Genomic DNA, 12,729 nt, shown 5'->3' with positions numbered 1-12,729 from the left:
GTAGCTGTTACATATTTAGACCTCGTTAGGTGAATCTCCACTGGTACTCTTTCTTTTTTTGTTTTTTCAAGTAAATGCTACCCCCAACGTGGGGATCGAACTCACAACCCCAAGATCAAGAGTCACATGCTCCACCGACTGAGCCAGCCAGGCGCCCCTCCACTGCTACTCTTGTTCTAGGCCGTGCAAGTGTTAGGGGTGAGGCTGTACCTAAGGCCTACCCCCGGAGGAGACGGGGTACTAGGGTTTTTCAAAAGCTCCTCAGGTGATTCTCATGTGCAGCCAGAGTTGACAATCTCGGTCTTAAGATATCTTTTGATTTGTTTTGGTGGAGTTATTGCATCGATTCTTTCCTTTGTGGTCTGTGTTGCTTTTGTTTGTTGTTTTTTTGTTTTGTTTTGTTTTAATTTTGTAATACTTATTTATTTTTAAGAGAGTGAGAGAGAGAGAGAGAGAGAGCGCGCATGAGCTAGGAAGGGGCAGCAAGAGAGGAGGGACAGAGGATCTGAAGCAGTCTCTGCCCTGACAGCACAGAGCCCGACGCAGGGCTCGAACTCATGAATGGTGAGATCATGACCTGAGCTGAAGTCAGATGCTTAATGAACTGAGCCACCCAGGCGCCCGTTGTTGTTTCTGCTTTTGCGTTTAATTTTAAGAAAGTCTTCTTTACCTTGAGCTCATAACAATCATCCTATCTTTTTCTGTAAGTTGTAGGGTTTGTTTTTCACACTTAACATCTGGATTGATTTGTGTAGCATGTAGTGAGATTAATTCCATTGCACGTCTCTCCAAATGGGCTACAGATGATCCCAGGACCACTCACTCCCCAGCTCACCCTTTGCGCAGGTTGGCAGTGCTGTTCACATCGTGCTGCGGGTCTGCTCTGGGAGTCTTTCCTGCTGTGTCCAGTAGGCTTCCTTTTCCGTAATTAATATTCATGACTCGTGTGGTTTGTTTCATTTTCTCCGTGAAAGAAACCCCACTACTCTTAAGAAAGACTCTGAAACCCGTTCACCCAGATCTGTGATTGCTAATGGTGTTAAAATGACACCGCTCCCAAGGTGTCTCTGAATTTAACAGGGATCACACTTCAAGCAAAGGAGAGAAGTTCTAGCAATGACATTTCAGCTGAGCTAGCCACTGAGTGGGGTGGGATGGGGGAGGAGGCCAGCAGCAGCGCCCAGGAGCCCCTGAAATCATGCCGCCTGGGAAGCAACCCCTGTTGGACATATAGGTCGATCCTGGCACACAGGTAAACATTTCACAGAACTGGGCAGGGGGAATCTGAGGAATTTGCTTACATCTCTAGTGGACAGAAGGGGAGACTGGAGGGGGGTAAAGGCTAGAGAAGTATTTGGCTGGCCCCTGCCACTTATCCGGGATTCCTGGCATCGGAGGAATCTGTATCCATATGTAGTCATTGACCCTGAACTTTTTTCCAGAGCCAAATGCAGCCTTTGCAAGACAGAGTTAACTCTACTTAGAATGTCAGGGTTTTTTTTTTTTTTTTTTTTTTTTTAGATGAATGACTGTCTCCCTTAGGGAAACAGAGCACTAGACTTTTTGGACACTGAACACCAAGGTTTAAGGAGCCTCTGTTACCCTCGGAACCACATTCAAGTTTTAAAACATTTTTTTTAATGTTTATTTATGTTTGGGAGACCGAGACAGAGCGGGAGCAGGCAAGGGACAGAGAGAGAGGGAGATACAGAACCCGAAGCAGGTTCCAGGCTCTGAGCTGTCAGCACAGAGCCCGACGCCGGGCTCGAACTCACAGACTGCCAGATCATGACCTGAGCTGCAGTCGGCCACTTAACCGACTGAGCCACCCAGGTGCCCCCAAATTCAAGTTTTAGTTTCTTCCTTTATAGATTTATGGTAATTCTGCTTCCATCAAAAAGTTCTAATGAGCTGAAGTCTTGGAAAGGGCTTTGAAAGCGGCACAGCTCCTACCAAGTGTTAGCTGCATGGATGAAATGCCTGTCCAGCCCCTAGTTGAATGTCATCCCGAATGATTATGCTCCAAGCCTCTCCTGAGGGAGAAAAAAAGAGGTAATTGAGTTGATATTTTGTAATTCACTTACCCTAAATAACACTGGGCAAGAGCTGAATCACAACACGTGAATTATATAGCCTGGACATAAGATTGTTGGAAACATTCCCCAACATGTTTAGCCAAAATGTTGTTCGTTCCTCAATGTTCTCCTTCTTGTGTATCCCACTCCCAGCCAAGGACAGACTCGGCCTTAAGGGAGAAGTAGCTTGAATTCAACAACAATGTATTTAGCATCTTTATTTTTAAGCGGATTTATTTAAGTAGGCCCCACACCCAGCGTGGGGCTTGAATTCATGACCCCGAGATCAAGAGTCCCACGCTCTTCCGACTGAAACAGCCAGTCGCCCCCTGTTTAGCATCTTCTTATAGTCCTACATTGAGCCAGACCTCTTCAGGTAAGGAGGGCCCCAGAACCAGAGGCCCGCAAGAGACCAAAGCAACAGTTGTCAGAGACGTCATGAAGTGGTTCGGGCATTAGACGAGAGGATGTAGTAAGAGAATAAACATCAAGATTCCTTCCAGCTCTAAAGTTGGCGTGGATGAGTTCCTGCCCTCTAGAAGCAGACAATCTGGTTAGGGCGATCAGGCATGAAACCACATGAGTATGGGTAGAAAAAAAGGCCAAAATGAATGACAATAAAGAAACTGCTCTAAGACCTCGGAGTCCAGAGGGGACTGGAGAGGGATACATTCTTGGAGGTGACTCTTGAAGTGCGTGGGGTGGGGGTGGGCCTGAGAAGCGGAGAGGGAGGGGAGAAGACAGCTGTGGGAAGAGGCTGGAATCCAATCCATCACTGAGCACATCTCTGAGGCAGATGCAAACGTAAATCAGAATTTCAGTCCTGAAGAAATTCTGAAATACCATCTTGGTGTCGGTCATGTGACATCTTCTTCAAGCTGAAACTGGTTGGTTCTGTGGGCAACGGGGCAGGCTGTTCTTTGTTTCAGGGCAGCGATCCACCGGAGTCAGGCGAAAACACCACCCAAGGATGGCCCATTAGCGTTGTGACAAGAGTGGGTTTCTGGGGGGCACCTGGCTGGCTCAGCAGATGGAATGTGCAACTCTTGGTCTTGAGGTTATGAGTTCGAGCCCCATGTTGGTGTGGAGCTTACTTAAAAAAAAAAAAAGTGGGCTTCTCGGGGGCACCTGGCTGGCTCAGTGAATGGAGTGTGCAAGTCTTGGTCTTGAGGTTATGAGTTCGAGCCCCATGTTGGTGTGGAGCTTACTTAAAAAAAAAAAAAAAAGAGTGGGCAGCAACATTACAGTTGAAGGGAAGGACTATAGCTTGCTAGTCAGTGGGAGGTGGCTTATCCAACCGGGCAAATGCTCCTTACATTCTGGACATTGCTGGGGCATTGTAGAGCTCACAGGCACTCATACACATGCTCAGCTTTGCACGGTGCACAGCAGGGTCGTCATCCTCATATTGTAGATGAGGAAGCTGAAGGCAAATGATTTCCCTCTCACCTAGCAAGCCACAAGCTAGGCTGAGACCCAGGTTTCCTGACCCCTGATCAAGCGCTGATTCCTTAAAGAAGACTGGCACATGGACCCCGAGTGGGGGTCAGAACTCTGCAAAGCTGAGGAGTGGGGAAAAGCCTGCTTCTTCCTTCTCTCAGCCCACCTTTGCATATATAGTTATAAATACACCATTTTACGTTTCCAGACACAGTGTCTGGGCCTCCGCTCCTCTCCAAATCCACATTCAACTTTCTGTCACATCCTCGTTAAGATGTACTGACGATAAAGTTAAATGTATTTTTTTCGGATGTAAGAATATCGCATTTGCACGAGGGATGAATCTTAAATCAATGCGGGGTGCCTGGCTCAAACTCAGTCGGTTGGGCCTCTGACATCTGATTTTAGTTCAGGTCATGATCTTGAAATTCGTGGGACCAAGCCCCGCACTGGGCTCTGTGCTGACAGCGTGGAACCTGCTTGAGATTCTCTGTCTCCCTCTCTCTCTCTCTGCCCCTCCACTGCTCAAGTGTACTCTCTTTCTCAAGATAAATAAGTATCTTTAAAAAAAGAAACAAGAAACAAGAACTGCTAGTGTTTAAAGCCGACTAGTGTGAAGTTGGCAGACATCTTTTTTGGGGGGGTCAATGTGTCTTCTAATGTCCCTTCTATCACGCTGGAAGGGCATGTGTCTTCCAAGAAAAAGAAACAAACAGGAACTATAGTTAAGTCGACTTTTAAACGTGTAGAAGATTCAACCGGAAGGGCTCTCTGAGATTATCTAGTCTAGAAGTTGGCAAACTTTAGCCCTGGGCCAGATCTGGCTCACTGCCTATTTTTTCCTACAGCCTGAGCACTAAACATTTTTTTTTTTTTTTTTACATTTTTAAATGGTTCAAAAAATAATTGAAAGAAGAATAATGCTTTATGACATGGGAATATTACAGGAAATTCAAAATTTCGTTTCCATAATAAAGTTTTTTTAAATTTTTTTTTCAACGTTTATTTATTTTTGGGACAGAGAGAGACAGAGCATGAACGGGGGAGGGGCAGAGAGAGAGGGAGACACAGAATCGGAAACAGGCTCAGAGCCTGACACGGGGCTCGAACCCACGGACCGCGAGATTGTGACCTGGCTGAAGTCGGATGCTTAACCGACTGCGCCACCCAGGCGCCCCTACCATAATAAAGTTTTATTGGAACATCTCCACACTCATTTGCTTACAGTTTGTCTGTGGATGCTTTTGAGCGACGGTGCCAGAGCTGAGTAGTTGCCACAGAGACAATATGGCTCATCAAGCCCCACATGGTATGATCTGGCCTTTTGCAGAACTTGGCTGACCCCTGGACTAGACCAGCAGCTCCCGTTCTGTTGGGGAATTGAGACACAGAGAGAAAAAAATGACCGGCCTGAGATCACACAGTCTGCCAATGGTCAATTGAGAACTCTTGGCTCCCTGTCAGGGCTCTTTTCACTACACTACCACATCAAAGCAGATAAGAAGCTTCTGGGTTTATTATGACAATGACCGCTTGGTCCTTAGCCCTTTTGTATGGCTTCTCTCTGCTCCTCACACACAGGCCTGATCTAAGCTTTAGAATGAGTGAGAAGGTGCAGGGAGGGACACCTCGGTGGCTCAATCGGTTAAGCAACTGACTTCGCTCAGGTCATGATCTCCCGGTGTGTGGGTTCGAGCCCTGGGTCGGGCTCAGTGCTGACAGGTCAGAGCCTGGAGTCTGCTTCCAATCCTGTGTCCCCCTCCCCTGCTCACACTCTCTCTCTAAAAAAAAAAAAATAAATAAATAAATAAATAAATAAATAAATTAACATTAAAATATATGTATGTATATATTATTTTAAAAAATACATTAAAAGAATGAGCGGCTGCATATGTAAACCTCAAGAGGGCAGCCCTGGCTAAGGTGACTCCAGAGTGCAACCTCTTATCCAAGAGAACCAAAACTGAATCACCATATGGTCCTGTCCCTAAAAAAAAAAAAAAAAAAGAAAGAAAAGGAAGGAAGGAAGGAAGAAAGAAAGGAAGGGAAAAAAGAAAATGGGCCAGAAGGGCCTGAATTGGTTTTGGTGATGATATACATACATATGAGCACAAATGTAAGACACCTTCATTTCATTGTAAACAAATTGCCAAAGGTGAATTCGGCACACACAAAAAATCCCCACATCTAGCTTAGAAAAGCAGTCACAGGCTCCAAATCAGCTGCAAAAGAAAGATAGGCATTTCAGAGAGAAACACTCATACATTAAAACAAACCAAAACAGGGGCGCCTGGGTGGCTCAGTTGGTTAAGTGTCTGACTTCGGCTCAGGTCATGATCTCACGGTTCATGGCTTCAAGCCCCGCGTCGGGCTCTGTGCTGACAGCTCAGAGCCTGGAGCCCGTTTCAGATTCTGTGTCTCCCTCTCTCTCTGCCCTTCCCTCATGCTCTGTCTCTCTCTGTCTCTCAAAAATGAATAAATGAATAAAAAAATTAAAACATAAAACAAAATAAAAACACTACTTTCTGGGTATTGGGGGAGCATGGGGAGAAAATTAGTTCTCCTACAGCCCTAGGGGCAGTTTTAAGTAGGCGAGGGGAGCTGTGCTCATGACCCAGATTTGTCCCTGTTCTGAGCGGGCTGAAGCAAAGGTTCCATCTCATTTGGGGAAGCCTAATCATAAAATGGGGCTACTGGGGCTCGCAGCCTAGTATCAGTGAGGTATTTATGAAGCGTAATTAATGTTTGCAGCGGGTCTGGGGATCCTCCCGATTAAAAGGTGGCCGGTGCAAGGTGCAAGGTGGATGGGTGTTACTGTGAGGGCAGATCCATTCTGTGGAGGTCAACACTGTTGTTCTTTACCGAGGCAGCGGGAGACAGAAGTAGGTTAAGACCAGGTGGCACAATCCTTCAACGTGACCCAGAACAGGAAACCCGTAGAGGGAGACTATCACATCAGACGGTGTAGAGAAATTTCACCGAGAATGCGTAAACCCCCAGAGGCAGAACGGTTGGCTCGAGGACACCCAATCATGCCTAGAAGAAATCTGGTGGGGCTAATTGGAAAAAACACATATGGCAGTTCCGGCTTTACAAGGAAGGGGACTGAGCTGCATTACTCAGCAAATATCTTTCCTCAGCCTGAGCGTGACTTCTGAGATTTTCTGAGAACTGAGTATTTTTTTTCCTAGGTAATCCTAAAAGACCCGGTGCTGGGTAACAGCAGGAACTAGGCTGGAGGTCTAATTAAGCATCCCGTATTACAACACTTAAAAACACTTATGGGATCCTGGTGAGTTCCTAATGTCTAATTCCTAAATTTAATCCTAAACTGCTCTGCTGAATCCTCTTGTATGACCGTAGCTAATTATGTAATATCTAATCGCCAGTGATAATGACGAAAAATTGAAAATGATGGCATTGAGTTGATTTACTTCTCCTCGTAGATAGTCTGTCAGAATCACAGATAAGAGCTTCTCCTAGGGAATAAAACTTTACTTAGCGTGGGGTGCCTGGCTGGCTCAAGTCGATAGAGAATGAGGCTCTTCCTCTTGGGGTCATGAGTTCAAGCCCCATGTTGGGGGCAGAGTTTACCTAAAAATGTATATATTAAAAACAAACAAACAAATCATAGCATATAGGAAATTGCTTTCAAACTCCAGGGCTCAAGTATATTACCTCCTGTAATCCTGGTAAGAAAATACACATGCACTGAATGGGATTTTTTTTTTTCTTAGTTATTCTTATCAGCTAGAGCTTTGGTCCACATCAGTCCTACAATATGTGTGAAGATCATATAGATTTATCATGAAAATAGACTGGTGTACTTGGGTACCTTAAGAAATTCTCAGTAGTGGGGCGCCTGGGTGGCTCAGTCGGTTGAGCGTCTGACTTCAGCTCAGGTCATGATCTCACAGCTCGTGAGTTCGAGCCCCGCGTCAGGCTCTGTGCTGACAGCTCGGAGCCTGGAGCCTGCTTTGAATTCTGCCTCTTCCTCTCTCTGCCCCTAACCCACTCATGTTCTGTCTCTGTCTCTCTCAAAAATAAACATTAAAAAAAATCTTTTTAATAAAAAAAAAAAGAAATTCTCAGCAGAAACATCAACAAATTTGAAACTTTATTGTTACCTGGAAAAGTAAATCCACATCCCCAATTTGTATTTATTTTGGAAATTATAATCTACCAAAAAACAAGGCAAAACAAAGGAAGGAAGAAAAGGAAAGGTAATACAATATTTATGTGCTCAGTATTATAAATGTAATTTGGAACTTTATGACACTCGTATACAGCTGGCTGACTTAGATGGTTTTAGGTTTTTTGGCCTTTTTATACTTTGTCAATTCTGTGACATTACACGGGTTAAAAGACCAAAGTTGACAAGCTAGTTGACAGACACTTTAGGTTTTGCTCTATTCCTCTAAGGGAAAAAAAAAGTCTATGGGGTGCCTGCATGGCTCAGTTGGTTAAGCGTCTGGCTCTTTTTTTTTTTTTTTTTTTTAATTTTTTAATGTTTATTTATTTTCAAGAGAGAGAGACAGAGAGCAACCAGGGGAGGGGCAGAGAGAGAGGGAGACACAAAACCCAAAGCAGGCTCCAGGCTCTGAACTGTCAGCACAGGGCCTGACATGAGGCTTGAACTCAAGAACCATGAGATCATGACCTGAGCCAAAGTTAGATGCTTAACCGACTGAACCACCTAGGCTCCCTGAGCATCCAGCTCTTGATCTTGGCTCAGATCATGATGTCACAGGTTTGTGAGTTTGAGTCCCGCATCGGGCTACGCACTGTCAGTGCAGAGCCTGCTTGGGATTCTCTCTCGCTGTCTCCTGGCCCTCCCCTGCTCACGCGCCCTCTCTCTGAGATAAATAAATAAACTTAAAAAATTGTTTTAAAACGAAAAAAAAAAGTCTCCGTAACAATGACCATGTTTCCACATTTACATAATGTTTCTCATTTAAGGAGTCAAAAACAACCCAGTGAACTTTATCCTGACTCTCCTGAACATAAACACTTTGGATTTGAATCGCATTTCTCAGACTACAAAGCACTTTTTTTTACATCCATTCTTTGTTTTACTGGATCTTCAAAACAACTCTGTTTTTGAAGCTAACTCGGCGAATGTTTATTGAACAACTACTGTTTGCCAGACATTAGGTTAGTTTAGTGGCAAAGCCACACAAAGATCTTGCCAAAAACGTTTAAGAGACATGACCAAGAACATAGGAAGTAAATCGAAACCTTTTGACTGGTGTGCTGTATCATTATTCTCATATTCAGTCGGGGAAAATGAAGCGTAGATAACTTCCTGGTCCTGACACTGTCTCTTAGTGTATCGTGGCATTTCTTGTATAGACTTGTTCAACCACATCTGTTTACCAGCATCTTCATCCATGTATTACAGCTTCTGGTCTCTCACTAGATGAACTATTTCTTTATTAGATGAACTATTTTTTTTTAGATGAACTATTTCTATCTATCAATTTATTATTTTTTTTAGATGAACTATTTCTATCTATCTATCAATTTATTATTTTTGGACAGGAAGGGACTAAGATTTATTGATGGGGCTGCCTCAAGAGGGGGCATTGCCAAGGTTCTCCAGAGGGCAGGGCACGTCATTTGTTCAGAGGGCCGCCACTGCGGCTGTATTTGACCCCACAGCCACCTGGGGAGCTTTTCAGCCATGGTGTCTTTAAATCCGTCCACATTAAACTCAGTAAAAACCCACTCCTTGAAGATGTGGATCTGCCAGCCGCCAGGGAACTTGAACTTGGCCCTGCTTAGAGCTTGAATCATATGCTCCTTGTTCTGCAGCTTGGACATGATGACTGGGCCAGCGTGGACCCTGGTCACTGTGCCCTGAGGCTTTCCAAAGGTACCTGTGTACGTCTGGAGTCTAGATTGGAGATAGCCTGAGATCAGACATGAATGTCCACTGTCTCCAAGGTCCCTTAAGGCAAATCATACAAGCAACACTCTGCCCACACTACCAAAGAGGCGACTGTTTACAGCCTTGCACACTGGCCCCCATGGGGAAAGTGCATGTTCCGTTTAATTGGCTGAGACAGATGAACCATTTTATATTCCTATCCAAAGCCAGTTCCTTCCCGTATGCAGCGCTTCTCCCCTACTTAAGAATCTGCATCCGGTCAAACCCTCCTGCCCACATCAGTTATCTCCCGTATAAGCAGTGGTATGAAAGAGTCTTGTAATTTCTTCCATCTTAAAAACAAGCAAACTTCCCTAGATGCCATTTTCCCCAGCCACTCATCCCTCACCAGCTACCTCTCCATTTTTCTGCTCTCCTTTTGCAGCCAACTCCTCCCATTCTCTAATTTAAATGTCAATCAAGTATTTACTGAACAAATGTAAGGATGGTTCACACAAAGATAAGGAAATTCAAATATTCAGAAGACTTGTCACAAAAATCCCCAAAACTGGTTCTGTTTTTCTTCAAAAGGCAGGACTATAATCAATGGTTAGAAACATCCAGCATGGGGCACCTGAGTGGCTTACTCCGATTAGCGTCTTTTTTTTTTTAATTTTTTTTCAACGTTTATTTATTTTTGGGACAGAGAGAGACAGAGCATGAATGGGGGAGGGGCAGAGAGAGAGGGAGACACAGAATCGGAAACAGGCTCCAGGCTCTGAGCCATCAGCCCAGAGCCCGACAACGCGGGCTCGAACTCACGGAGCGCGAGATCGCGGGCTCGAACTCACGGAGCGCGAGATCGTGACCTGGCTGAAGTCGGACGCTTAACCGACTGCGCCACCCAGGAGCCCCTAGCGCCTGACTCTTGATTTCGGCTCAAGTCCTGATCTCACGGTTCCTGAGTTTGAGCCCCCTCTGTGCTGACAGTGCGGATCCCGCCTGGGATTCTCTCCCTCTCTATTCCTCTCCAGCTTGTGCTCTCTTTCTCTCTCTCTCTCTCAAAATAAATAAATAACGTTAAAAAAAAAATCCAGCATATTTGTACAGATAATTTCATTTTCTCCAATATAATAGATGCTATACTTTTAAAATTTATTTTTAATTAATTTATTTTTTAATATGAAATTTGTCAGATTGGTTTCCATACAACACCCAGTGCTCATCCCAAAAGGTGCCCTCCTCAATACCCATCACCCACCCTCCCCTCCCTCCCACTCGCCATCAACCCTCAGTTTGTTCTCAGTTTTTAAGAGTCTCTTGTGCTTTGGCTCTCTCCCTCTCTAACCTCTTTTTTTGTTTTTCTTCCCCTCCCCCCATGGACTTCTGTTAAGTTTCTCAGGATCCACATAAAAGTGAAAACATATGGTCTCTGTCTTTCTCTGTAGGACTTATTTCACTTAGGATAACACTCCCCAGTTCCATCCACGTTGCTACAAAAGGCCATATTTCATTCTTTCTCATTGCCACATAGTATTCCACTGTGTATATGAACCACAATTTCTTTATCCATTCGTCAGTTGATGGACATTTAGGCTCTTTCCATAATCTGGCTATTGGTGTACTTTTTTTAAAGTAAGAAAGTATATATGGGGCGCCTGGCTGCCTCAGTTAGTAGAGCATGCAACTCTTGATCTTGGGGTTGTGAGTTCAAGTCCCACATTGGGGCATGGAGCTTACTAAAAAATAAATAAGTGAATAAATGAATAAATAAATAAATAAGAAGAAAGGAGATATGTCTTTTAAAAAATGTAGTAGTCTTGGACCTCTCAAGGAAGTCAATTATTTATGACATATCCTCTGTGCCAGCAACTGATGCACTCATACCATTAGAAATAGATCTCAAGTCAACTAACTGGTTTGTAAAGGAAAAGACCATTTGTGCCTCAGCTACATTTAAGTTCTACATCAGTGATTTTCAGGAGGTGTGGAAAAGTCCCACAAGGCAGATGTATCAGACTGGCCTAGGATTCTGATATTCTGATATTCTGATATTCTATTGTAGAGAGACGGTCTTCCTTGGCCCCCAAATGGATCACGACAGGGCAAATCAGGGTAACTGATGCAAGCATTGTGTGGGCCAGGACAAGGGAAAAATGGTTTAAGACTGCAAAAGCTAGCCAGTGCAATGTTTCATGAGTATTAGAAAATATAAATTCAGGGGTGCCTGGGTGGCTCAGTCGGTTAAGCGGCCGACTTCGGCTCAGGTCATGATCTCACGGTCCGTGAGTTCGAGCCTCGTGTCGGGCTCTGTGCTGACAGCTCAGAGCCTGGAGCCTGTTTCAGATTCTGTCTCCCTCTCTCTGACCCTCCCCCATTCATGCTCTGTCTCTATCTCAAAAATAAATAAACGTTTAAAAAAAATTAAAAAAAAAAAAGAAAATATAAATTCAATCATATAATATTCTAGGCTTCATCCAAATTGATAAATGCTTCCAAATAAAGATGGTTTCAAAGGTGACTATTCAGCATAAATGTTTTAGGCTAAGATATACATAATATTTTATATCTGTATTTTATCACATGCTCCTATAAGAAATGACCAGGTAATATAATTGAAAATAAAAATTTTAACTTAACTATATTCATCAGTATGCAGGATTCTAACGGTGGAGCTCAGGCCCAGGATGATAAATACGTTTTCAAATAAAGCACACGGCCAATCTAGTTAACTGTCATTCACTGGCAATTGCTGTTACTCAAGCAGTCTCCAATATGACAGGTACAGGAAACCTGTTGAAAGGGGCACTTAACTCTTGGGGCATTCCCATTCTTGTGATAGAGTCAGTTTGCCATCATTGGTCTAAGGCTTTTTACAGGAAGTCCAACAAAAGCTGCAGAGTCATCAGGGATTATTGAGGTACACGCTTGAGAAACCAGGGCAAAGTCTGTTTGGCTGTATCTCTAAGCACTCCAGACTGCTGGTGAGCATTGATGGTTACATAAACTCCAGGAAAGGCTCTCTGCTAGGTTCCTTGTCCTACTGACCAAATTCTTCCAAGTGTTGACCAAACTCCAAGTTGAGAATGTGCAGATTTTATAGGAAGTAGTTGTCTTTTCCAAAGAAAGTGTATACCGATCATGTCATTATGGGACAGAGGCAAAGCTAAAACATCCAGGAACTTTCTGAAACTGAAGGTACTTTCAACCATCACCACCCCTGGCATCTTCCCCTCCAAATCCACCGTAGGACTTTTCCCAAAGTGATTCCAGACTCGCTAATTTTTTTCTTCAATCTAGTCCAGGCAGGCTCTTGCCCCACTACTCCACCAAAACTTCTCTTGT

The 12,729-nt window shown here is 44.1% G+C and overlaps 1 protein-coding gene and 1 non-coding gene across 2 annotated transcripts in view; one reads left to right on the top strand and one right to left on the bottom strand.

Moving 5' to 3' along the window:
- The window catches only part of SPEN (spen family transcriptional repressor), a 126,288-nt gene that overhangs the window by 7,915 nt on the left and 105,644 nt on the right, over positions 1-12,729 (top strand). The window lies entirely within an intron of this gene.
- Positions 9,449-9,580, bottom strand: LOC125174257 (small nucleolar RNA SNORA70). The gene has a single exon (XR_007155371.1). It is a non-coding gene; the product is annotated as a small nucleolar RNA SNORA70 (small nucleolar RNA).

Source organism: Prionailurus viverrinus, chromosome C1 (genome assembly GCF_022837055.1).
Source record: "Prionailurus viverrinus isolate Anna chromosome C1, UM_Priviv_1.0, whole genome shotgun sequence".
NCBI classification, from domain to species: domain Eukaryota; kingdom Metazoa; phylum Chordata; class Mammalia; order Carnivora; family Felidae; genus Prionailurus; species Prionailurus viverrinus.
This window is presented reverse-complemented; position numbering and strand designations above follow the sequence as displayed.